The 24,724-nt window shown below is 40.8% G+C and overlaps 1 protein-coding gene across 6 annotated transcripts in view; it reads right to left on the bottom strand.

Moving 5' to 3' along the window:
- The window catches only part of MACROD2 (mono-ADP ribosylhydrolase 2), an 895,555-nt gene that overhangs the window by 178,412 nt on the left and 692,419 nt on the right, over window positions 1–24,724 (bottom strand). The window lies entirely within an intron of this gene.

Below are 24,724 nucleotides of genomic sequence, written 5' to 3'. Positions count from 1 at the left end.
AAAGAGAGGCCCCTGCCATGCAGAAAAACATGCTCCCAAGCCCTAGTCCTGGAGCCTCAGTTTCTTTCAGCTCCCCTAGTCAGAGCCCCAGATTAGGGAGTGCCTGCTGGAATTGGGAACATTCCAGGAGAAATTCAGTCCCTCCCCATTCCACAGAGTTTGGACTGGAAGGACCCTTGAAGATCATCTAGTCCAACCCCCCTGCAATGAGCAGGGACATCTTAAACTAGATCAGGTTGCCCAGCACCACATCCAGCCTGGCCTTGAATGTCTCCAGGGATGGTGCATCCACCACCTCTCTGGGCAACCTGTGCCAGTGTTTCATCACCCTCATTGTAAAGAATGTTTTCCTCACATCCAGCCTGACTCTCCCCTCTTTCAGTTTAAAACCATCACCCCTTGTCCTAGCACACTGGCCCTACTGAAATACAGCAGGCACTGAGGGCTCACCAAACAGTGATGTTCCCTCAGGCTCCTTCCTCATTTTCCCCTATATCAAGTACATTTTTGGCCTCTAGAAGGGAAAAATGACTTCCTGGCTCCGAAGTGTATTCTAACAGTTCATTTCGACATGAGTTTTGACAGTTCACAAGGAGATGTGGAATCCACTCCTGCACACTTCTTACAGTCACCATATTTTAGTTTAATGGGGACTTTTAAATAAAAGGAAAAATACGAAAACAGCTTTCAATGGCTCTTTTATTTGAATCACGATGGAAATGGGATGTTATCGCTCTGCTAGCATTTGGAATGAACAATGGTGCATTTACTTGGCCAGAACCTCACCGCAACCCAGTGGATCTGATGTTTTCAAACTTCAGAGTCCATAAATATGCACGGATGTTCTCAAAGGCTGCCAGTGTAGCCAGGCTGAGCTCACAATGCAAGCAAAGGGAGCAAGAAAGCCAATGCTCAAAAAGAAGCTTTATGTAACTGTTCAGAGAGTAAAAACTATATAAAAACCCCCAAAGTCCTTTTACAGTAATGCCTCAAATTGAAAAGTTTAACCAATGACAAATTCAGTGAAAACTAAACCAAACTCTGCTGGCTGCCTTTGCCTTGCTTTTTTCCCTTCTTTTCCTAAATACTTTTAAAATGTCACTGCTCAGAAAGGCCAAACCAATGGCCCCAGATCCTGAAATCCTCTGCCCAAACCTCCTGACAATGCCACCGCATTCCGTAGCAAAGAGGGTTACCACATTTTGTACCTACTTCACCACTAACCTCTGTCAAACCTGTGCAGAAGGGAAACACAGAAGAGCAGACAAACGCATGTGCTCAACTCTCCAGCAGATTGTTCACTTCAGAAAATTGGTCATATAGCAATATCACCATTTTCTCCAATTACCTGCCTGCACTCAAGATAAAGTGGTAAAGTCTAAAGCCTCTAAGCCTTTAGCATTTCCCTTGAATATCTAAGACTAAACACACTGTGTAAACCAAAATGTTAGTATTCAAAGCTGAAGTTAATCTTTGGCTGTGATTAATAAAACAAACAAAAAAATACTTTCTGAATGACCTGATACAGTAAATGTACAAATTCCCACTGAAGTTTTAATTAAGAAAATCTGGAATGTCTATTTGTAAGTTTTCATATAACGCCAGAAACGTCAATGACCAGTTGTTTGCTACAGTAAAAGCAATGCTCTCCAGAAACTTAACCATTTTGCTTAACTTCTGACCGTGTTCTCATCAGCCTGAGGTGTTCTGTGACACAGGAACAATGCATTGCTCCCACCCGAATGCTGTGCTGAGCTCCACAGATAGAGTAGAAAAAGCAGAAAAGGAACCAACCTAAACAATGACACAGCCCAATATGAAAACTTGTAATTTTCCATTTGATTAAACAAAAGGATAGAAGTAGTGAGAGAAAATACCCTGTTGGGAAGCTAGAATAAGCAATACCAAATTTGCAGTCACATCAAAATTTCTAATACTTTCAGTAGTATTAAGAAGCATAGACTTCTAATATTTTACCTCTTGATATGCAGTCCTAGATTCTGTAGCTTTTAAGTGACAATTCCAGTCAAAGCGCCAGAAACAGAAGAATAAAAGTCTAATAATTGTATAGAAGCACCACGCACTTTTCTCCTGCAGCTTCGTGCTCAGGTAATGAAGCAGGATGACACCACAATGATTTTCTGCTTGTTTAACACTGAGCAACACGGTGTCTTCTAATGGTTTATGTGCCTGTGTCCTTAAAGAAAGGGAGTATACTGACACTCATTGCAGAAATATATGTTTTCTTGAAATTGAGACATTTTGCTGCCTCTCAACCCTATAAGCTATATTACCAGTTATTTTCAAAGCCACAGGATTTAGGGATTTAGGTAACTTGGAGAAACTTGAACTCTAGATGATGCATATTTCTAGGCAATTGCATGCCACGCTGTTCTCCTCTCTGTAAGCAATAGCCATAAAAGTTCTATTTCTTGACATCTCAAGCACATTCCCTCTAGTAGGTTGGAAGATTGAAATCTTCCTAAATACCCAATTCTCAGCAAAAAAAAATTATATCCTGCCTCAAAGTTAAATGTAGTAAAACTATGACATGAAGAAGTCGCAAACATTTATGAATGTAGTGACATTTACATATACCAAAGACACTTTGACTTCAGATCAGCTGAATCCCTCCAACAATGCAGTAAGATGGAACACTGGAACAGGCTGCCCAGGGAGGTTGTGGAGTCTCCTTCCCTGGAGACATTCAAAGCCCGCCTGGACACATTCCTGTGTAACGTTATCTAGCTGTTCCTGCTCTGGCAGGGGGATTGGACTAGATGATCTTTTGAGGTCCCTTCCAATCTCCAGCATACTGTGTGTGTGTGTGTGTGTAATAAGATTTTCTGGTTGCTTTCTACTGCAGTCTCTAAAAATGCTACACAATCAAGCTGCTTATGCAAATCACAGAATCAACTAGGTTTGAAAAGGCTTTTAAGATCACCAAGTCCAACCTTTAAATGAGCACATCCTAATTGGCAGTAACTGAGCTTAACTTCTAATGAGCCTATCCAACTGTATATGTCAATGTCTGCTGGGATTGATTATTGGAGCTAATAGCATTTGAAGTTCAGGTAGTTTGTTTGTCCCCCACCTATACAGTTTTAAGATATCCGTGTATTGAGCAACATTATCTAAATTTAGGTAGAAGTGATTTGGTCAAAAACCTAGATTTTAGAAATACTTTATCAGAATACTTCTGAATTCTGATTTAGGTGCGTATAAAATAGGACAGATATGTGGGTAGCACTTTATATTTGTAAAATATACCAATGCCCTTCTCAAGAATCACTTGTTCTTACAACCTAATTGATGATCTGTCCCTGTTCAAGATCTATCTCATGTTTTTGGAAACAGATTAAAGCAAGCAGCAGAATTTATATGCCTTCTATTTACACGGCGCACAGCCTAGCCTGGCCTAGAGCACACAGCTTCTGCACTCAACAGCGCTGCAGTGAATGGTGTGATTCCTACCCTTTGGGGCAACTTTGGCCTCTTAACCTGCATTGACCAGGTAGCTGTCAATACCTTGCTCGGAGCAGGGTCAGCCTTCAGCACAAACCGACAGCTGCTGTTTCAGTGCGCCCTATGATGGGACCTTCCACGTTAAAAAAGGGGCTTTATATAAATATGTATTTGTATCTGTATAAATGCTCTTTTTATATATAAAATTAAGACGGATCTGAAGAATTTTGGACTTTGACTTCACCCATTTTGGCATCATCCTGTGCTGAAATCTTTGCAAATAAACTCACAATTCCACCACATTACACTGTGGAGCAAGACAAAGGTCTATTTGGGATGCAATTAACTACCTTTATCACTAGCCAATAATGGCTGCTCACTTAAGATGGATGAACTGAGCATGCAAATAGCAGCACCTCCCCTGAATGCCATTTTATTATCAGGGAGAAAGCATTTCCAAAGGCCAACAACTCTCTGCATAAAACCACTCGACACCGAGACCTCGAGGTGACTTTAGCTGAATGTGCCGGCTGTCAAAGTGGTGATGACTCAACCATGGAAATGTTCCTCGTCTATAGTCACATCTTGAGGGCACCAAACCTTGACCACATCTTTCCTGGATACACTGCACACTGCAATCTGCACTCGAATCTTTGCACTACATAGCATTTCGCTGCCTCCCCCAGGACCCAGAATGAACCTGTTCCCATGTACTTCCCCACAAGTGGGAAACAATCTGCTAGGCAGCATTGCATCAATCCAAATAATGTCATCTACACAGCACTTGTAAGCTCAGCAGTGAAATGAGTCATTCATTCAGGAAGGAATTTCACAGTCTGTAAGTAAAAAGCTCTGTTACGAACATTTGCTTTCTGATGCTAAGAATTTGGAATCACGGAAAATTCAGATTGACTGGTCCCTCAAACAGAAAAAATGCCTTATGTAACACTGGTAAATGGACCATGAGTATGGGTAGAAACATCTGTTACTTTAGCAACTTGGGCTTATTTTTCTTTCAACGTGGTAACAGGAAGCACCAAAGAGAAACGACATCTGGCACAGAATATTTCACTGTCAGCTAGACCTTTTGTGACTTGTAAATGTTCTTAGACTGGGGATGCAGAAAACAAATCTAACAAATATTTTCTGGAACAAAAGCATTAAGTGGAAAAAAAGATTTATATATACACATATATAGTTTTTCCCCTTTTAAATGGGGAAGGTATTTTGCCTTTCATAGTCGAAATGGAAGCATAAAAATGTTCTGGAAATCAAACCATCCCTGATAAACTTGTTTGTGTGAGTAGAGCAGGCAAACGTCAAGAGACAGCTGGCACCTGAAATTTTGTAGGAAATACCAATACTATCACTCCTCTGTATTGTTACTGACCAGATGGTTATTTATGGGCCTTTTGACCTCAATTTCTTTTAAACTGGGAGTAGTAGAGTTGAACAGCACAGAAGATAAGGGTAATTATTTTTAAAGAACTGCAATGTAAAACCAGAGCATTATTTTCTTCTAGACTGACATCAACTTCAATACAAACCAAAGGCAAATTGTCTGGCAGGAAATGAGACCATTTCAGCTGCTGATTCCAACTTTTACTTCAGTTTTTTTATTTCCCTAGGTAGAATATATCAGCTATAGAAATCATCACCAAATTTTGCTAGGAATTACCCTAGAGAGTACTGAGTCTATATAGAGAAGTAAAAGATTTATCCCAGTATCAGTTTGAAACCACATGGAAGTGATCTCTTTTAAATGCAACTTCTGTTAAAAGTGGGTTTAAAATCACATCCATGCAGTATATACTCAAATAACAATGTGAGCAACTATGTTTTCTCTTTAAACAAAGACAGCATGAAGGCTATAGTCTTTCTAAAATCACTTTTTCAGACTCACTGAAAGCCTAGTGCACTTAAAAAACCCTAAAACATCAGTTCAAAACAGATCACAACAGAGGTAGGTAACAAAGCCTGCCTGGATATCTTCCCTTTTTATGCAAGTGAGGAAAAAAATGGTCCTGGGCACACACTGCCACTACAACTACAAAAATGAACACCTACACAGCTACAGCTCCACTAAAAACACTCATATTTTTACTAGAAGAATATGGAGCATATGATATTTCACCTTTTCCTTTGAAGAATCCCAGACTTGGCTGTATCCCCTACAGCCTTATCCCAGAGTCTTTTCAGTTTTGTCTCCCATGGTATTTTATTGTTTGTTCTGTAAATCCATCACAGAAGACCCGCTAGCTTCCAGCTCCCTGCAGACGTTCCTTTGGATGATCACATTCTTAAAAGCCCGATACTCGTTTATAGCGAGACATGCCCATTCTAAAGCAGGCCAAATCTGTCATTTCTGGAACATTCAGGGAGAGGAGAGGCTGAAGCTGTTTTAATTCCAAATTTTTATTACAGAAATTTAGCATCGAGCCCTTTAAAAATGTACAGAAGCAAAAGCTTGATGGATGAATGTGCTCTCTGTGCTCTGCAGAAGGCAGGGATGCAGTACACGTTCTCATGTACCTTTATAGGTCACACACATTTATGTTTTCTGTTTGAAAGTGACAGCGTACAACAGTACCCAAAGAGCATGTATAATTGGTAGGGACTACTCTCCCACAACTTCTCTCATGAGTAGATGTGGGAAAAGTTACTCAATATTTCACTCACAGAAGTAACAGCCAAACAGTTAAGGAAAGGATAACACCAGATGTGCTATGCATTGCCCATGTCTACGGAGCAGTTTGTTGTGAGAACTGGTGCACTGTCGCTGGAATGGCAATTACAACAAACATCCATCCACTGAAACAACCTGGGCCTGTTATTCTCCTTTATGGCGTTTCCATTCCCGATGTTGTTAGTGAGGAAAAAAGTACTCCACCTGACATGCCATAAAGAAGGAGAGAACACAATATGAGGATATAATGCACTGTGTACCTTATAAATAGGTGCCCCTCAAAACTTTGGCAGCATTGAAAAACCCCGCTGAAAGCAAACATAAAGTAAGCGGAGGACACGGAATCACAGAGAAGCAGCATAAAACAAGGGAAACTTGTTTGTATGACAAGTAACGAAACCAACCTCCAGGAACAGAAAAGGATAGCCGTGGAAGAAACACCACAACAAAAAAAATGCACAGTATAAGCCCCCAAATTCTCGCTCTCCCATAAAACTGCCATAGCTAACTTTATCATGTTTACATGGGATGTTGGCATGAGTTTAAAGGAAATACTCACTATACTATATATAGTTGGCAAGAAAAAAGGTTCTCTCCAAAGCTTCTGGGAGCTTATGTTTTTCTGAATACACGGAATAAAAGTAGCGATTTGTGCCATTAGAATATATATTATTCTAAAATGTGTCTGCATAGCTCAATCAGATTTCTTCATTTAAAAATCTAATGCAATGTAATTTTATTCAACTTTTCAGAAGTGAAATAGAACCCATGAATAACCTCTTTCAAATCTCTGCCATGAGAGCAAGTTCTCTAAATGTTATTCTGAAGTACGAGATAATGACTCCCAGCATCTAAACCCCAAACCACTTGTGAAAATTCAGCCTTTCAAAGTGCTCTAACTCTATTACTTCCAGCTGCTTGCATCTGCCCAAATGTACTGAATCTCACACACAAAGCCTGTAAATCAAAGGAGGAAAGTGGAGGAAAATGAGAGTAACAGAACTCTAAAAGACACATACTGAAAAATAATTTGCTGCTATTAGGGTCTACTGAATTCTACGTAGTTTCAAAAACGCCACCAGCACTGGAGTTCCTAGACAGCTCTTTCCACAAAAGAAGCCATTTCAATCTTAAACATGCCTTATATTTCAAAGTAGTTTTTCCTCTAAACCTGCCCATTACCACAGTCAAGAATGATTCTGAGAGAAATCTCCCAGTAAACATATATCCTCAGGCATGACACTTTAAATATCTGCATATACATATAACAAGTAGCATAAGACAGCTGAAACTGTCTTTCACACTACAAAGACAATATATTTTATAGAGGAAGCTTAAATACATACATAGCCGGTTGAGGTAACCTGCACTTCCCTCATCAGATGCAAAGGGGTCAGTAAAAATCAACGTCACATTTCAGTAACTTTGAAGACAAACACTTAACAAACACACACAATTTCTGATGCTTTCTGATTTTAAGTATCAGACCACAGACTAGCAAATGTTCTCGATTCTGTTAAAACACTTAGAGATCTTTTTAATGTTAGACAACCTTTGGTTTATTGGTTTTTTTTCATACTTTTCCAGCCTTCCTGCTTATCTGGATTGCAAGAAACTGTGATTGCAGTTTCCTTACTCCCTTTGGTTAGGTTTATTTTTGACAAATATGCAACTGAGATAAAGCCACATGCAAAGACACTCACTAGAACTGGAGTCATTTCCCTTTCTCTCAAAGACTTTTGTCCTTCCATCACCAGAGCTAAGGACACTTGTTTCATTTGGTAAAGTCAGCAGTACTCTCATCCTTTCCTTTCTGCATGGCCACTGCAGAACCACCTCTCTCCCACACATGTAAAAGATCAATATTGTATATTCCTCTCTGCCATTGAATAGTACAGTCCATTTCTTTCCTCTTTTAATTTTTTCCATAAAACTTCATTTTTGACTCCAGTCAAAGGAAAATATCAAATACAGAAAAATGCAAACCTGGAAAAACCTTTTAAAAGTATCTTCATAAGTCTAATTTTTTAAATCATAATGGTACCTTTTATTATCCCAAATTAATTAGTTAATTTAATTATATAACTGTCTTCAGAGGGAGGCACGCATGTCCATTTTCTAGAGAAATCATATAGATGGCCTAGTTTCCTTTGAATTTTAACTTCCCTATATTTTGCCAAACGTGGCCAAATGCTTTGAAGTACAGCTAAACACAGGAAATAACCCCACAGTTTTACTGAAACCAAAGAATTCTCTATAAAATTCAAGGGGAATAAGATTTCAGTTTAAGGGCAGGCTTTAGAACTGAGAACAAATTAAAATTACAGAGATACTGAAGAGCAAACCAAGTTGAGAACATATTATCCCAAGGATGTCCAACCTGCTTTCAAAATACACCAGCAGATTTTGCTAGACCTCATTGCTAGCTCCTGTGCCTCTATATGCTGTGTGTACACAGTCATTCTTTCAGACATTTGTCCCAGTTAAAAATGGGACCATTTCACACAAAAGATGCTTGGTGAGCATCTTAGACCTGACACATTCCTCACCCCACTCTTAACTGTTGCAGATTCTTCCAAATTAACTACTAATATGCTGTCGTGGTTTAAACCCAGTCAGGTAATTCGTTCGCTCACTTCCCCCCCTTTCTTGCCCTCCCCCTGCTCTCGGAGGGACGGAGAGGAGAATCAAAAAGAATGCAACTCCCACAGGTTGAGATAAGAACAGTTTAGTAACTAAGGTATAACACAGATCACTACTGCTACCACCAATGATAATAATGATAAAGGAAATAACAAGGGAAGAGAATACATCATCTCACCACCAGCCGACCGATAACTTGCCCCCCCAGCCCGACCAAGCTCTGACCGATACCTCCTCCAACCCTGCAGACTCCCAGCCCTTCCGGCTAACTCCCAGTTACATCCTGGGCATGACGTGCTGTGGTATGGAATACCTCTTTGGCTAACTTGGGTCAGGTGTCCTGTCTCTGCTTCCTCCTGGCTCCCCCTCCTCCCTGGCAGAGCATGAGGCTCACAAAGTCCTTGGCCAAACCAAAACATCGCTTGTTATCAGCTCTGTTCCCGAGCTGAAAGTCAAAACATTGCACTGCACCAGCTACCAAGAAGGGGAAAAATGACTGCTACTGCTGAACCCAGGACATATGCCCAGGTGGAGATGCTCTATATAATTTCGTTTATTGGAACCTAAACAGTAGGTAATGACAAAAGTGTCAGGACACACTATTAAATACTTCTGCTGATTCTTTCCTCATTAAAATTGAACATCAACAGACTTGTGGTTAGAGAATACATTTCAACCTGAATTGAGATGGCAATCTATGAGAATGTAACGAAATAATTGACCTTAATGAATCAAGTGTCAGAAATATGGGTTCCTCTCCAAGCTGCCTGTGCATCCCAGCCATATACCCTATGGCAAATGATCTTTTCCTCCCTTTGCTTCTGAATGGTCTATCCATATCTTCCCATAAGAGAACCATTTTAAAAACCTGTGCTTTTGAAGAAAGCACTTTTATTTCCTCTTCTTCATATTTTAGGCTGGTTTTCACAGAAAGTAGTTACTGTTTCTGTAGTAAGAAAATAAAAAGATCCCTATCATCACTATTCCGAGCATTACATACTCTGTTTTACGGCTTTGAGTTATGGTGGAAAGTAGAGCTTCATTATTTTACTAGTTCTGTTAGTAAGGGGCAGTTGTTACAGTAATTAGGAGACTAAAATTCAAAGGAAAAAAATGTTATCAACTTCACCCTGCTACGCTGGCAAAATACAAAGAGAGAAGTTCTTACACTTCCCTACCATTAGCTCTGTCAAAGAAATCTGTATGTGTTTGAGCCTTAGAAGGAACTCTGAAGGAATAAAGGAGGTATGTCACAACCCTTCCCAAATCCACTCTGTGCAGAGCCACTCATTCGATCTCCCACCTGGGGCTTTGGCAGACTCTTGGTAGAGCACAGCTAAGCCCCACCAGCGAGACTGATGGCTTGTATCAAACATGGTCAAAACTTCAGTGACTCACTGGTTGAAACAGAGAATGAGCAAAACCCTCAGCACATTTGAGCTGATGGGGTCTGGGATGTGACCTGCTCCTTTGACAGCTTGATCCTGGCACTAAATTGGCAGGACCGTTCCCATGTGCTTCCTATCCAGGCAGGATAAAGAGCAGGTATCACACAGCCAGTATGCTCGATGTATACGCTGACAATGAGAAGACTCTTTGGGAGTCACATTAGGAATGCTAACCATGAGTTGTGCTTTGTTACAGTCACTTACTAGCAAATATTCATGTGGTGCAGAGCAAGTACTTGAAAAAGTGGAAGAGAACAGTATCTTTAAAAGCCAGCCCAAATGGTATCCACTACAAATTGCTCAACATTAAATGTAAGGCACACTAAAATTACAGTAACGTATCCCAGAAACTATCAGGCCAATGGGTTAATTTGAAATTTTATGGTGGGATTTGTAATAGGAAAATCAGACAGCAAACCCTAGGTAAGCTAGACTAGGAGGTGAAAAGGAAGTTGCAAAGACAGATGAATGGTGCAGCCAATATGAGAGATGAATATTTTTAACTATAAACTCTGAGAAAGACTAATGCTGATTCAAAAACTGCCTTTCAGAGTCATTCCATAGAAACGGATGTGGGTCCACAGTGTTCAACACTGTGCTAAAAAGGGGAAGGACAAATATTTGCAGATAAGTACTCTGATTGACAGAAAATGGAGAAATCATTTTTCATGCTGATAGGAGTATTCAGAAGGGAGGTATCGGGAAAAATGAAATGAATGAGGGAATGCAGCGTGTGCTAGAACGGTTGAAAAAGCAATGCCTTCTTCAGGCCTTGGCTCTGAAAACAGGAGTTAAAATCAGAGCTCCTGGGAGCATGAAGAAAAAGAAAGGGTTTCTCAAAAATATAATAAACATTTTAGCTAATATTGAACTCAAATCACTGCTACTGTGTGCAACAAACATCAACTGAAATAATTAAATCAGCACCCAATTGGTTTGGGAAAAAAAAAAGCAATATACTTCAGCTTAAATCAATCTTGTTTCTTTTCTCATGCTCTCTGCCCCTCATATTACTTATAGCATTGTTACTTGGTAGACAGGTCATCCTCTTCTTGTGCGCTTTCTTTTTTTTCTTCTTCTTTTTAACATGCCAAGTGAGATACAGAAAAGGTGCACTTCATCTTGTCAGGTTGTGTCTTATCCTTGCTAACATCCACAAAATAGAGAAGCCCTGTCTAAAAGAAATAACAAGTGGCCTCATGTGAAGCCTAAAATGTCAGCATGAAACATGAAAGCTTCTTCTCCACAGTTTTCACCATAAGGTATCAAGGCTTCCAAAGCTTCCAATTTCAAATAGAAAAGGAGGGATTAGAGCCACAAGACATTCACCTGAATTCATTCACTTACAATCTGCTTCCATGCTCAGGATCTCAGTCGTTAAGAGTATGTGTGCAACATCAACAAGCTCCTACAGGGAAAAGCCCACATTGCACTGCAGAGTGTGATAAGAGATGTTCCTTATTTAGCTTCAAAGGTAAGGCAGATAAACATTTACAAGATTAGCTCAGCACAGTTAACACAAGACTTCTGGGAATCTTGTAAATGTAAAGTTAGAGATGTCACCCTGGAAAAATCATTCCTCAAGTGGAAGCAAATTAAATGAGTCTTTTCTCTCTAAATTAGCAGATTTCATGGTGTGCTCATGGCAAACGAGCTTGAAGTTTCAGAGTCACCTTAAGAGTTAAACTACTGCTTTATTCAGATTTACTTGCAGCCTCTTTGAAAATCCTAAATCCTTTTCAACCATATACATATGCAGCCAAATGTCTAATTATATTTTGCCATACAAAGTAGTATGAAATAAACATTCATTTAAAATATCATTATCTTAATTATGGTAATGGCTTCAGGAGAAACCCACAGAATTATGGCTGATGATATTAGTCTGCTCAGTCTTAGAAAATAATACACACCCAACAGCTACATAGATCTAATAATGAGAAACAGCAGAGCAGAAAAGTAACTATAGCTGGAGCCATCCTGACAATTTAGTGAATGCTGCTAAAACTAGTGGATAAAGATGCCCTGTTTTCAAAGGAATTGGAGCTCAGCCTAGATTCTTAAGTCGAATCAAAAGAAGGCAGCTTCTTATTGTTATTGTTATCCCGGTAACATCCATGTTGGTTTCCCAGCTAATAATGTGTTCCCTGCCTTTGCAATTCATGACTAAACAAGGCCAACTCCCATAGACTAGAAATCCAGAAGTGCTCTTCAGGAGTTTTCCAGCCTGTAAGCAATGGGCTGCACTTCAGCATTAAAGATGACGGAAGAGGAACCAAAAATAGGAGAGCAAGGAGATGGAAATTTTTGCATACATATAAACATGAAGGATCTATGAGTAGAGGAAAGGGAGGGGGAAAGGAATTAGGAATGCCTTTATCCTTGTAGATAATGTTGCTTTGCCCCTCATCTAGTGTCACTGTACTGTGCTTCTGGCAAATGCACCCTGAGTTAATAAAGCATAACCATGAATAAGATAACCACACGTCATCTATTTCTGACTCTAGTTTAAGACTTGATTTCTTTTCTTGTAATAACAACAGAATTGGCTGCAGGTCTTAAGAAATAATTATCATTTCAGTTCACTTTAGATTGATGACGGTTTCTTTGCTGCAGCAAAACAGGTCCAGGACCACCATCTGTGTGCAGTGCACTACCCAGGGACATGCACTGGACAACCAGTGCATGTTCAGCCCTGTTTTCCCACAATTCCTGAGTAAATCTGATGTTCCCAGGGTGCCTCAGAGGAATTGTACTGTTTATGCAAAACTCCCTCAAATATGTGCTCTTATTGGGAATTAATGAAAAGATGCAGCTGTGGCTCTTGCTAGGAAAAGGAAAGGCCTTTGATCATACTGCACAAATGGATGCGGTGTCACCACATTTCAGAGAAAGACTGGCAGATTACATGGCACAGGAGTTCTGAATCTGAGAGAATGTAAACACCTTGATTTTGGTGTCACCTGCAAGTGACAAATACCTGCTTGTTATAAAAAGGGCACAATAGCTGTTAACAAATAGTTAATAAAAATAGCTTTGTTTTGTTTCCTCAGTGATGGATATGCACCAGGAACACACATTTTTCTTCTCTGTCTTCCAAGGACTTACACTGAACTGCAGAAAGTAGACTAGACTGTGCTTCCAGCAGCAAATCTCAGCCTGTTGTTCTTAGAATGAAGAACAGCTGGTTATCTAAGAGGTGTACTTTCTGGATTGCCAGGGATGTTATGCATAGTGTACATAGCAAAGCATAAGGAGATACAGTCTTTTCACCATCTGGGAACATCCCCCTAGTGTCATTTAAAACTAGGTTATACAAAGGAGATGCTAATGGCAAAGATGGTGATAATAATGCCCAGGCAGAAACTCCTTCAGTTATCAACAGCCTGTCTGGTCCTGACAACAATAGCTGCTGCAGCACTTCAGAGGTCACTGGCACCGGCAAGGCTCACTGAAGAAATATTGTGTGAATTTTACAGCCTCATTATAAGATAAGAGACAACAGATGGATGCAGAGAGATGTCAACTATTTTGTATTGTGCCAAAGGATATTTTAGGGAAGGACTTCCAGGGTTCAACAAATTCTAACAAATGTTTTCAGGGAGAACAAGGGGAATAATTTGCAGGACGCGTGGAAGGTCTTAGAATATAACAGAGAGGCTGGTCCAGCTGAGGAGCTGGCTTCTTAGTGCAGAATCATAAGGGAAAAGGCCACAGAAGTGACCACGTCCATCTGTTGTGCTAGAAAAAGGCAGTGTAAAAAAAAGGAGTAAGGCAGCCAAAGCAAAAGATAAAGATATGACCTTTACAGCAGCATCCTAAACAGAAAAGAGACCACAACTGAATCTGGGAGAGCCAGAGGAAAAATAAAGATAGCTGGAAACAAAATGTGAGATGAACTTTGGACCAGTTTCAGTTGAGCGGCTAGCTGAAAAAAAGAGAGTTAAAAAAAAAAAAGTGTGTATCTTAAAAACCTTCCAGCCTTAGGCACAGCATGGATTTGAGGTCCTAGAGAGAAGTAGCAGTGGCCCTTCGTTGCAGGATGAGGGGCAGCAATTCAGGTTGCAGTGACCAGTGAAGGAGAGAGAGACACTCTGGGAAATGTGACTGTCGAGGAGCTGAGGCAAGGAGTAAAGAACTGTAAACTTCATGCTTGGGTAGGAGAGAGCTCACCCTCATTTATGTGCTTTAAACAGGTTTCTGAATAACAGACCAAAAAACCCTCACAACATCTGAAACCCCTTGTTCTGTCTCCCTCAAACAACAACTGAGGTGACAGCACTGGCGCAGTTTTCCAACTCTACGGAATCGTTGTACTTTATTCTTCTGAGAAATGGTTTCCTGAACGAAACTCCCTTAATGCCTTAAGCATTATATGCTTCAGTCAAAGATGCACAAAGAAAGTGAGGGGAGAGCGATGTATTTAAGGCAATTAGATATGAGATGACATAGCTGTCATTGCTCATTGACTTCCTTTGACAGTATCTACTGCAAATGGCACAGATCCCTATGGAAGTCTTTCAGAAGCTCACACTATTTAATCTGCCGGCATTTTAATTAGAAATAAGTGATATTTTCTTTAAACAGCCTGAGAACAGGGTGAACAACAACAATCCAGACAGTCTTAAGGCACTTGAGAATAAGGCTTTCAACAAGCGATCCGCTTTGCGCACGCTCACAAGCCGTGTACATATCTTGGCACGTCAGAAAACTTGAATGGCAAAATCAGGAATATGTTTTCAATGGCATGAACATGAGAAGTGGGTGGTGTTTGATTCATTCTCCAAAGAATCCGAGTATCTCGTCTAGCTCAGAGGACAAAACAGGGGAGGGGGAGAAACAACTACACACACACACACACACACACACACACACACACACACACAAAGAAAACCAACAAAACAGCCATGTTCCGGGATGCGCCTAGAACATAAAATCTTGCCTAGCATATGTTTTATATATATATATGTTATGGCATGTTATTGAACAGAAACATGCTGTGCCCATATGCTGCTTGCAAAGAGGTGACCCAGCCAGTAATTTGGGGAGAATGTCTCTTCTACTGCCATCCTGTGGAAAAGCTCCAACAAAAATCAGCTTTGGGCAAACATCAAACAGGAGGTGAGGATGAAACCAACACAAAAAGCTCTAACCTTCAGCACTTGGTAATCAGCAAGTGGGTTTTCCAGGCCAAGGATGAAACAAGCCCCCATCTTCCTCCCATGCTGGCAGCCATGGTTTAGCATGGTAGGGTTTGTGATACAGAGCACTTGCCTCGGGCATTCAGCCGCTGTCCTGCCTTTCTGCTCGCTCAGCCCTCACGCCTGCAGAAATCAGCTGGCAGGATTTTAGAGGGGGATGTGCTGACTGCGTTCACTTTACATGTTTATCCAGGTTCTGCTTCACCCAGGCTACCCCTCGAGAGCCCAGAGTTGATTGTCTTTGGTAGATTCTCCAGTAACTCACAGCTTCAACAGCAGCTGGCCACTGCCAGCCCAGGCAGCAAGCACAGAGTGCTGCTCTGCCAAACAGAGGCATTAGCCCCTTATCATTAGTTGCCACTTTTTTTCCCATTTTGTGACAAATCCCAGGCAGTCAAAAGCATATCAAGCAAAGATACAATTTACACAGGTCACTATGTTTATTCCAGCTGTGTGCCTCCTCCGGGAGAGGAAATATCTCACTTCTGAATAAGGCATCAAGCAAATACAGAGCTACAGAAAGCATTATGGATATGGAAGTTCAATGCGTGAAAACAGGAAGGTATCAAAGCTTTGCATCAAATTTCCATTTGGAATCAACCGTTTGCCGCAAAATGAACCAAGGGAACCCCATAGTTTTCATAAATAGGTGACTTTTCAATAAAGCCATAAGGCTGCTGCTCGTTCCATGGTTTTGGACTCCAAGATATAATCTCTGACACATGCTTTTACTAGTTAAGCAATTATCTTATACCTTAAATATTGAGAAAGTGGGACATATGGATAAAAAAGTCCAAGCAGCTGAAACTAACAATTAAATCAAAAAGTGACCATTTTTTTCCCCATGACGGGCCCAGGTGTAAAAGTTCTGCAGATTCCACTTCTAACCCAGCAGAATATTCGTTTCTAACAGAAAAATACTGCACAGAGAGATGCATACTGAACAGAAGGATTACAGGCACCGCAGAACTCTCTGGGATCTGTTTTCATCTTAAGCCCAGTGTAGGTTCTGCTTCTTCGACAATTTTCAGTTCCCCACTCTGTGCTGTGTTTCTCAGCAGCACAAGTCCTCTGGAGAAATCTTGCACAGATTGCTTGTACCAGTCCAGCCACAGGCTGAGCAATCTGTTCCTGGCTTTTTGTTTTGTTTTGCTTTTTTTTCTTCTTGGCAATGAGCTCTTTAAAGGTACCACAAGCTGTTCCCTTCTACACCAGAGAACAAGAAACTGTCCTGAAGTTTTAAGTTCACCCTTTGAATTCCTACGTTTCACACCAAGAAATACATGCTCTGAGTGGATGTTTAGCTGAGCAGGAACACAATAACAGACATAGATTGCTACCAGCAATTTCAGCATTTATCATTTCTGACACAAGACCTTGCAAAAGTTACAGCCATACAGGAGTGTAATTTTGATAATAAATTGCAAAGTCAATTTCTAAAAACATCTTTTCCCTCTGCTATAAACCCAGACATTCCAGGAGTTTTCAATACTTGTACCAAGCATCTTCATGCTATCCAATGACAAGTATGCATAGTTCATGTATTTTCTTACATGTACCAACAGCAGTCTGCTTGCTTCCTGGTACTGCTAAGGGACGAGCAAAGAGCTTTGCCCTCGAGTATTTAAAGGGGCCAAGAAGAAATCTGGAAACAGACTTCTTACAAGGGCATGTGGTGACAGGACCAGGAGAATGGCTTTAAACTGACAGAGGGAAGATTTAGATTAGACATTAGAAAGCTCTTCCCTGTGAGGGTGCTGAGGCACTGGCAGAGGGTGCCCAGAGAAGCTGTGGCTGCCCCATCCCTGGGCTTGGAGCAACCTGCCCTAGTGGAAGGTGTCCCTGCCCATGGCAGGGGGCTGGAACTGGATGGGCTTTAAGGTGCCTTCCAACCCAAATCAATCTGTGATTTCGCAATATGTAGCAGTTCAAAGCACAGACTCATTGCATTACACATGATGCAGAGAACTTCCCATTCATTCCCAAGAAAGAGACAAGAAAAGGCTATCAAAAATGCCTCAGAGGTTTCTAGGAAAAAGAAAAGACTTGAAATGTTCAAATGGACAATCGACACAATATTGTTGTAATATGAAAGGTGTTTGACCACCTCTGGTTTGTGTAAAGTCTGTGTTATTTCCCATTTTGCAGTGATTATCTGATTTAGAAACCCCAACAAATCTGGGAGAGCGCCGGGAAGGACCTGAGCCAGCTGGAGTCACTGCCCCATGCATTGACCATGAAACTTCTCCTGTTATCGCCTGCTGTCTCTCAGGACGGAGCTCTTCACACATGGTCACAGAATCTTGTTTCATGCCCAATAAAAAGTGTATGGCTGTTGCTAGGGATTAACTGCTCTTGAAAAATGGAAGGATGAAAACCTGGGTAGAGAGAGAAAAACACTTCTAAGTATAGATGGCTTGTTCCTAATCCCACGGACCACAGGACATCTAACTGGCTTTACTGATCGGTGTCAAAAATAGGGAGGAAGCTGCTTCAATACTGCTGACAAAAAGCATGAGCTGGGTTTTAATGTAGAACCACAGAAAAAAGGAGAGTTATCTTGAGTAAATTACATTAACTTCAGGTAACAACATGTGCTCATCAGGCAATCCTCAAAGCCACAAACAATGCTCTTTTCTAACTCTTCATATGTGCATTGCTACATCTCTGAGCATGCAGTTAAGAACCTTTTACACTGTACACTGTAAAGGGCACATAAAACTTAACAAAACAAAATTTCTTTCCCTTCTATTAGAGGGAAGGGCCAGTGACTGAGCACTGCTCCAAAACAGAAGGGTAAGTTATAAAGCTTATTTGTTCATGGGGGTTTTCTTGGTGGGCTCCTTCTGGTGTTCTGGGCTTTTTCTGTTCCCTCCCCAAGGCAGAAAAAGATATGCTTTTCATGGAAACGAAATTAAAAGGAACATGGATTTAATAATGGGAAAGAGCAGAGGGAGAAAGTCACATAATTCAAAACTCATTTTGTGATATCCAAAACGTTTGGAAAATGTTTTATCTGCTTTAGAGAACTTTGAGCTGTAGTAAGTTCCCCTACCCCTACCTTCAACTGTTAGCTTCCTAAGTATTTTCCCAGAAGGAATATGAATTAAACATTAAAGGAAAAATTCCACTAAATACAGCCTAGAGAAAGCAGGTGCAGCTCGTAGAGAAGTGCCTGGCCCCAGTTCAACTTGACGGCGTAAATTACATCTCCAACATCCATATTGTTGGTATTAAATTAGGAGTGGATCCTATGAAATCCAAAAAGTGATGCTGATGTAAAAGTATGATAAGAGAAGGGAGAGCTGGGAGTGGGGAAAGAATGATGAGAAAAAATGAGTAAGCATGGCAGAGTAATGTAATGTATATGAACAAACAAACCCAGTATGAGTTATAGTCTCCATTAATTCTTTTCCTTCCTAGATTTACTTTTTTCCTTGCCTAGAGGGAATGTAACAAAAAGGAGAATTCCTTGGTTTAGATTATGGTTCTACTATCCAAAAAAAAAGGAAAAAAATTCCAGAACCATCTGAGTCTGAAGACTTCAGTAATTGGACCCATAAATCACAGCAGGTTATCAAAATAAACTTTTATTCTGCTTTGCAGAGCTGGTTATTTCATAAGTGAAGACCTAGGAAGGGACCAGTGCTAAGCAGTGCTGCATGCCCCCTGCAAGGTGCTAAGTGCCTTCAATGTCCATTAAAGTAAGTGAGAATTGAGAGCAGCCAACACTTCACACAAGAGATGCTAAAATACTTTGCAACACTGAGCTACAGATATGTCAGATCCTGAACGCTTGTTTTGTTGTTTTTCCTTTTTAACAAGGTCTGCGTGATGCCACTTTCATCCCTGTTCTTCAGAGGTGAAGACAGCACTGGAAATGTGCTGCAGGCAGAACTCTGCCATCTTAGAATCCCCTCTGGTTTTGTTCTAACTGGTACCCACTGCTGTGCAGGAGTAGGGCTCCTCACACTACTGATGAGCACCATGGGAAGCTGCTGAGCTGTGACAGCAGCCAGAACAAAGTCAGAGATCTCTGTCCTCCCCAGCAGCAGTATTTGGCCTTTGAGCTCCAGCACATTTCCTTGCTCCTGAATGCTGGAGTGTGGGGACCTTGTGGGAGCCAAGCACACCCTCCACGCTGCAAATAGCACCTGCAATGCATATTGTCCCTCTCCCTGCACAAGCACTGAGGTGGCAATGACCCGCTTCATCCACCCATCCATCCATCCATCCATCCATCCATCCATCCATCCATCCATCCATCCATCCACCCACCCACCCATACCAGGCTGGGGGAAACTTTATTTAGACACATCTGGTACATTCTTATCCTATTTACACGATGGCAAACAGCATGGGAAGAGTGATATGCATTAATACCCCAGCTGCTCACGCACTTCCAACAAGGAAGTCCCTGTTTGTGACATGATACAGCTTAAACTGATGCACTGTGGTTCCTTACTAGTCCAAACATACAAATCAGCAAACAAATGAATGTTCTATAATCTGTCAGTTATAAATGCCTGGCTATAATCGAATGGGGCATTTTTAGAAGGAAATGCAGAAGCAGATATTGGCTGTGCTGGACAGCATAAAGCAAGGCACTTTCATCTTGCATTATCACGGCTTGTCACATTAACAGGAGTACTCATTTCAATTTCTATGGTTTGGAGGAGCCAAAGGGAAACTCGCAGCTGATATAAAACCATGAAGCAGTCCCAGTAGCTTTCGAGCAGGCACAGCGTTTTCACAAAGCAAGTACAAGTGCTTTCTGTGAATAGAGAAAACACTGCCACGACAGGACTGACCTGCCAGGAGGAGACCCTGTGAAAGAAGGGGTAAACACAGGAACTATTTCAGTGTGAATAAATTGACTCTGAACAATTTCTTGTCCACTGCTATTTTAACAATCAATTATACATTTCCTGCAGGATGCCATAATACACGAAATAAAGGCAGCAGCAGTCAGACTCACTAAAAGAAACGGACCTTTAAAAGACAAGAAGTGACAAAATCCATTCCCTTAAAACACAGCAGGAGGGGAGGAGGGGGAAGGAAGAAAAAAAGAAAGGGAAAAAGATAAAAAAGAGTCACGTCTCCTCAATTTGACAATATTTCATTTATATAAAGTTAGACCGAAGCAAAACAATAGGGTGGTATAATTTCAAATCACAGGCTGCCTGATATGAATTGATGGGGCATTGAAAATATCCCTGTCTAAAGCACTGGTTCTAACTAATTTATTTCAATTTAGTGCTTGCCGATACAAAGCTTCGTTAAATCTTTCCCCCCTTCAAATACCTGTCAAGGAACAGAAAAAACTGCTCCTGTGCTTTCGTTTCTCTTTAGGAATTATCTGACTTGGAGTGGTAAATGGGAATTGGTGAGACAAGTGCAAAAATAATTGGGACCTGCATGATCTCTGTTGGTGTGAACATCCCAAACCACAACCCAGCCATTAATAATGTAAACTGCAAGGCTTTGGGAGGCCAAGAGCATCTCCTAGGATACGTCCTGGCATCCAATCATGACCGTTTCAGAGACAGGCACCATCGGGAACGTGTGGATTTGGGAGGTGTATGAGTGCTGGGGCCACATGGGTCTGCTTGCGTTTTGAGTGACATTAGGCAAGTGCAAACTTGCAAACAGAAGAGATGATGCACAGAGATGCTGAACAGCATTGGATGGGAACAGGTTTATATTGCTTGATTGTTGTAATGAAAAGACATGCCAGAAAAAGGATTTGTTAAAACGTAAGGAGAAGGACCACATTTCCAACACTGAAACACAGTCTGTATATCCAGACCTAATGTCTTTTGGATTAAAAACAAGAGCAGTGGTCACATCGCCCCACAAGCAAGACTCTGATCTGAGAAAGCAATTCAAGTGTGCCATAGCTGCTCTGTTTGTTCACAGCCTGTGACAGTTATAACTACTTTAAATAGCCATAATGTAATAACCCACAACACACCAACTGTAACAGTTTACCTACAATGCTCTGTTAAAACTCCTAGGGTGCTTTAGAAACCTTTAGCTACTAAAATCAAGTCTCTGATTCTCTTTAAGTCAGAATCTGATACCTGGCATCACATCTGTAATTGCCTGCGACCCCTCAGAAAGCCTCGTGCAGCTCAGCAGCATGAAGAGCATGGCTTGGCTCTACCTTCTTTCTCCCCTGCAGCTAAGGGAGGAGAGGCATGCCACACCATGAACCTACATTATCAGATTCAATTAAAGCTCTAGAGGGCAAGTCAGCAGCCAGATCCTGACTAAGTAGTTGGAGACAAACAGATGACAGGAAAAAAACCAAACCAAAAGAGGCCCTTAACAACTGATTTTCTCCACTAACCCAAAGCAGGATGTGGAGAGTTCTGATAAATAAAGGAAAAGTGAGAGAAAAATAATCTAGCTGAGTGGGTTTAAAAACTGTACTTTGCAGAGCACTCAGACAGCTTTAACCAGGCACTGGCCTTGAGCACTGGGAGCTGAAGGGACAGGAAGGATTCGCAGGAGTAACTACAGTGCAGTGCTGTGGAAGAGTCAGAGGTGTTCTGAAAACCTGAGCATTAGCTATGGTTTTAACGATAACTGTTAAGCAGCTGCCTAAACAGGGGCTCAGTCACAACACAGCACAAGAAACGAAACGTCTCTCAGACTGCAGGGATGAACTAATACAAATGAAAGAACAAAATCACATTTTCTCCTTTTGTGATTTTTTTCCTATTTTTTTAATTATTGTAAAGGTAATGTGTGAATATAAAATCCAGGTATAAGCCACCCTGAACGCAGGGTGAATGTCAGGAACCCTCAACACGCTAAGTCTGTTTATGATAAGCAGCATAAGAAAAAAAGCATTTTAGCAATTGCTGCCATACCCAAATACACAATCAATCAGAGACTGTTTACTATCATGGGACAGGTGTCCTCATATCAGCATGACAGATAGGAGTTATGACCTTACTCATACACCAGGGGTGTATATGTTTCTACGTACTGCAGCTGAGATTACACTGATAATCAGGGGTCCCACAACATAGGATGCTATTTGTCAAGACAACAAAAATAGCAAAGGTTACAAAGTAAATCCTGACCTTCAGGAGCCGATGACATGATTCCCATTTGAGTCAACAGAGCTGGAGTGCACCTGCAGTCCCTGCTGCAAAAAGCTTGTGAATTAGATTCATAGCAACAGCATAGATGGAGTGGCATGAAAATGGTTGGACAGTAGGATGGGTTGAATGCAAAATGAATATGTCTACATAATATGTATCACACATAATATATATATATGAATCAAAATGGATTGGCGATTTTCAGTGCACTAGTATTTTATAAATCTTCTAGGTGAGTTGAGTTCAATGTGTGCATTTTACCTCCTAAGCAATGAGAGATAAGTAATGGATTATGAAGATAGAAGAGATTTTCAATTCACTTAAGTTCTTCATGTGATAAGGCTAAAGAAAGCATTCAATTATGGTGCAACATTCAAGTTAACATGGAGATAACAATGGGCAGGTACTTGTTACCCAATTAGCTGAACAAAAGAAAAACGAATATTTGCAAGGGGGAAAAGAAAGACTGGGTAAAAAATAATTAATCTTGACTACCTACAAAAGTGTAGGTGACACTTGATAAGCTCACTCATTACAATTGCAGAAGCAGTCTTTTTTGAGGAATTTGGTGCACTGGGATTTCTAGACACACATGCTCCTAATTCTCCCTTTCCCTTGAAGAAATGTGAGATTTTTCACAGCAATCTGCTCACTAATGAGAATTTAATGATTTAATATTATTTGTTGCTTGAGAGTGCTCTAATAAAGTGGAGGATAGTAGCGAATCTAATGAAGAAAATAAGGCCGGTAAATTCCTTTGCACATTACCTGTCAGTCTTTTTACTTTGATTAGTAGGAAGTAAGAAAATGTAATTAATTCTCACAGCCTACATGTAAATGACATATTGCCTAGGGCCAATAAAGAGAGAATTTATCAGTGCTGTTCATATTTCTCTGCTCACGTGAAAGGCAAATGCCTCTTTTCAGAATGCCTAGGCAGCAGCGAAATGAAGTAATCACTATTATTTATCACAAATACTACAAATACCTCTTACATAGAGTCACATTGTTCCTACAATGAACAGCAGTTTCATTTCTCGAATAAGTGCAGGAATGTGCCACGTTCCTCTGGATGTTTACAGAAACATATGTTAAGTGCGAACGAAACAATTGCTGGTAAATATGTTTCTACAGAAAAGGAAAATGTTTATAGGAAAATGTTTTATTCCAACTACCATCTCTGCCCCTGTAAACCTGAATGGGAGGCAATACTGACAATGCCAAGCTTCTTAACAGAGAGGAGTGCCTCAAGAGCAGCATGGTAGCAAACCACCTCCCAGTACAGCATGTAAAGCCACCCTGTCACTCTAGTACTCAGGTTCTTTCAAAGCTCTACATGTTTCCACAGTTATGAGTTGCCAGATTGTTAAGATCGCGTGCTCCAGTCAAGTGACAATGTCATCATCAGGTAGAGCTGGAGAGAAAGAAACTTGCAAACTACTGGGTTATCACTAGGGAGAAACTGTTGTGTCCTGTTTACAATTCACTATTGCCTGGGCAGGCTTCTGTGTGGCTTAAAAACAGATTACAGTGTACAGTTACAGATTCTCAGTGCTCCCTTACAGCAGTCTCTTTCAAAAGCAGGGCAATTTCTAGCATCGGACTCATCACCCAACACATTTCCTACAATGGCGATTTCAGGAGCCACTATTTCTGGGGATAAATGCCTGAAATACCTTGTGATTTTCCATACCCTGTGTTCAGGTGCTGGAGTGCTGTATTTCAGACACCCAGTGACTGGAGAGTCTCTGACCTCTTACCAGATAGTGAAACCTCAACTTTATTTGCTAAGATGTGGGGTAGAACAATGAGGATAGTCTATCCATCACATTTAGTGTTGCTCCCCTTCCTCAGTAATAGAAAACTAGCTAGAAAAAGGTCACTTCTAATGACTTGACTTAGGAGAAATTTCCTCCAGGGCAGTAGCCCTATATTGATGTAAAACATCTTAAATATTAAGGGTCACTCCTGAGTAAATACCTGCAAAACCATTCCAGTTTAGGTGATATGATAATCACCTGAGGAGTATTTGATACTAGCTTCTTAGCTGGTGCTGCTAAGTGTGCCCGTGACAGGAGCTGCTGAGCTAACTCAGCATATGAAATTAAGTGATAATTCTAAACACGGGTAAGAGAGAGCTAATTGGAAAGTCCCCTAGCATTAAAT

The sequence above is a fragment of the Pezoporus occidentalis genome, unplaced genomic scaffold, assembly GCF_034315485.1.
Source record: "Pezoporus occidentalis ecotype Australia unplaced genomic scaffold, CSIRO_AGI_Poc_V1 ctg10, whole genome shotgun sequence".
NCBI classification, from domain to species: Eukaryota; Metazoa; Chordata; class Aves; order Psittaciformes; family Psittacidae; genus Pezoporus; species Pezoporus occidentalis.
Note: the sequence above shows the minus strand (reverse complement) of the source record. Positions and strands in the feature narration are given on the sequence as shown.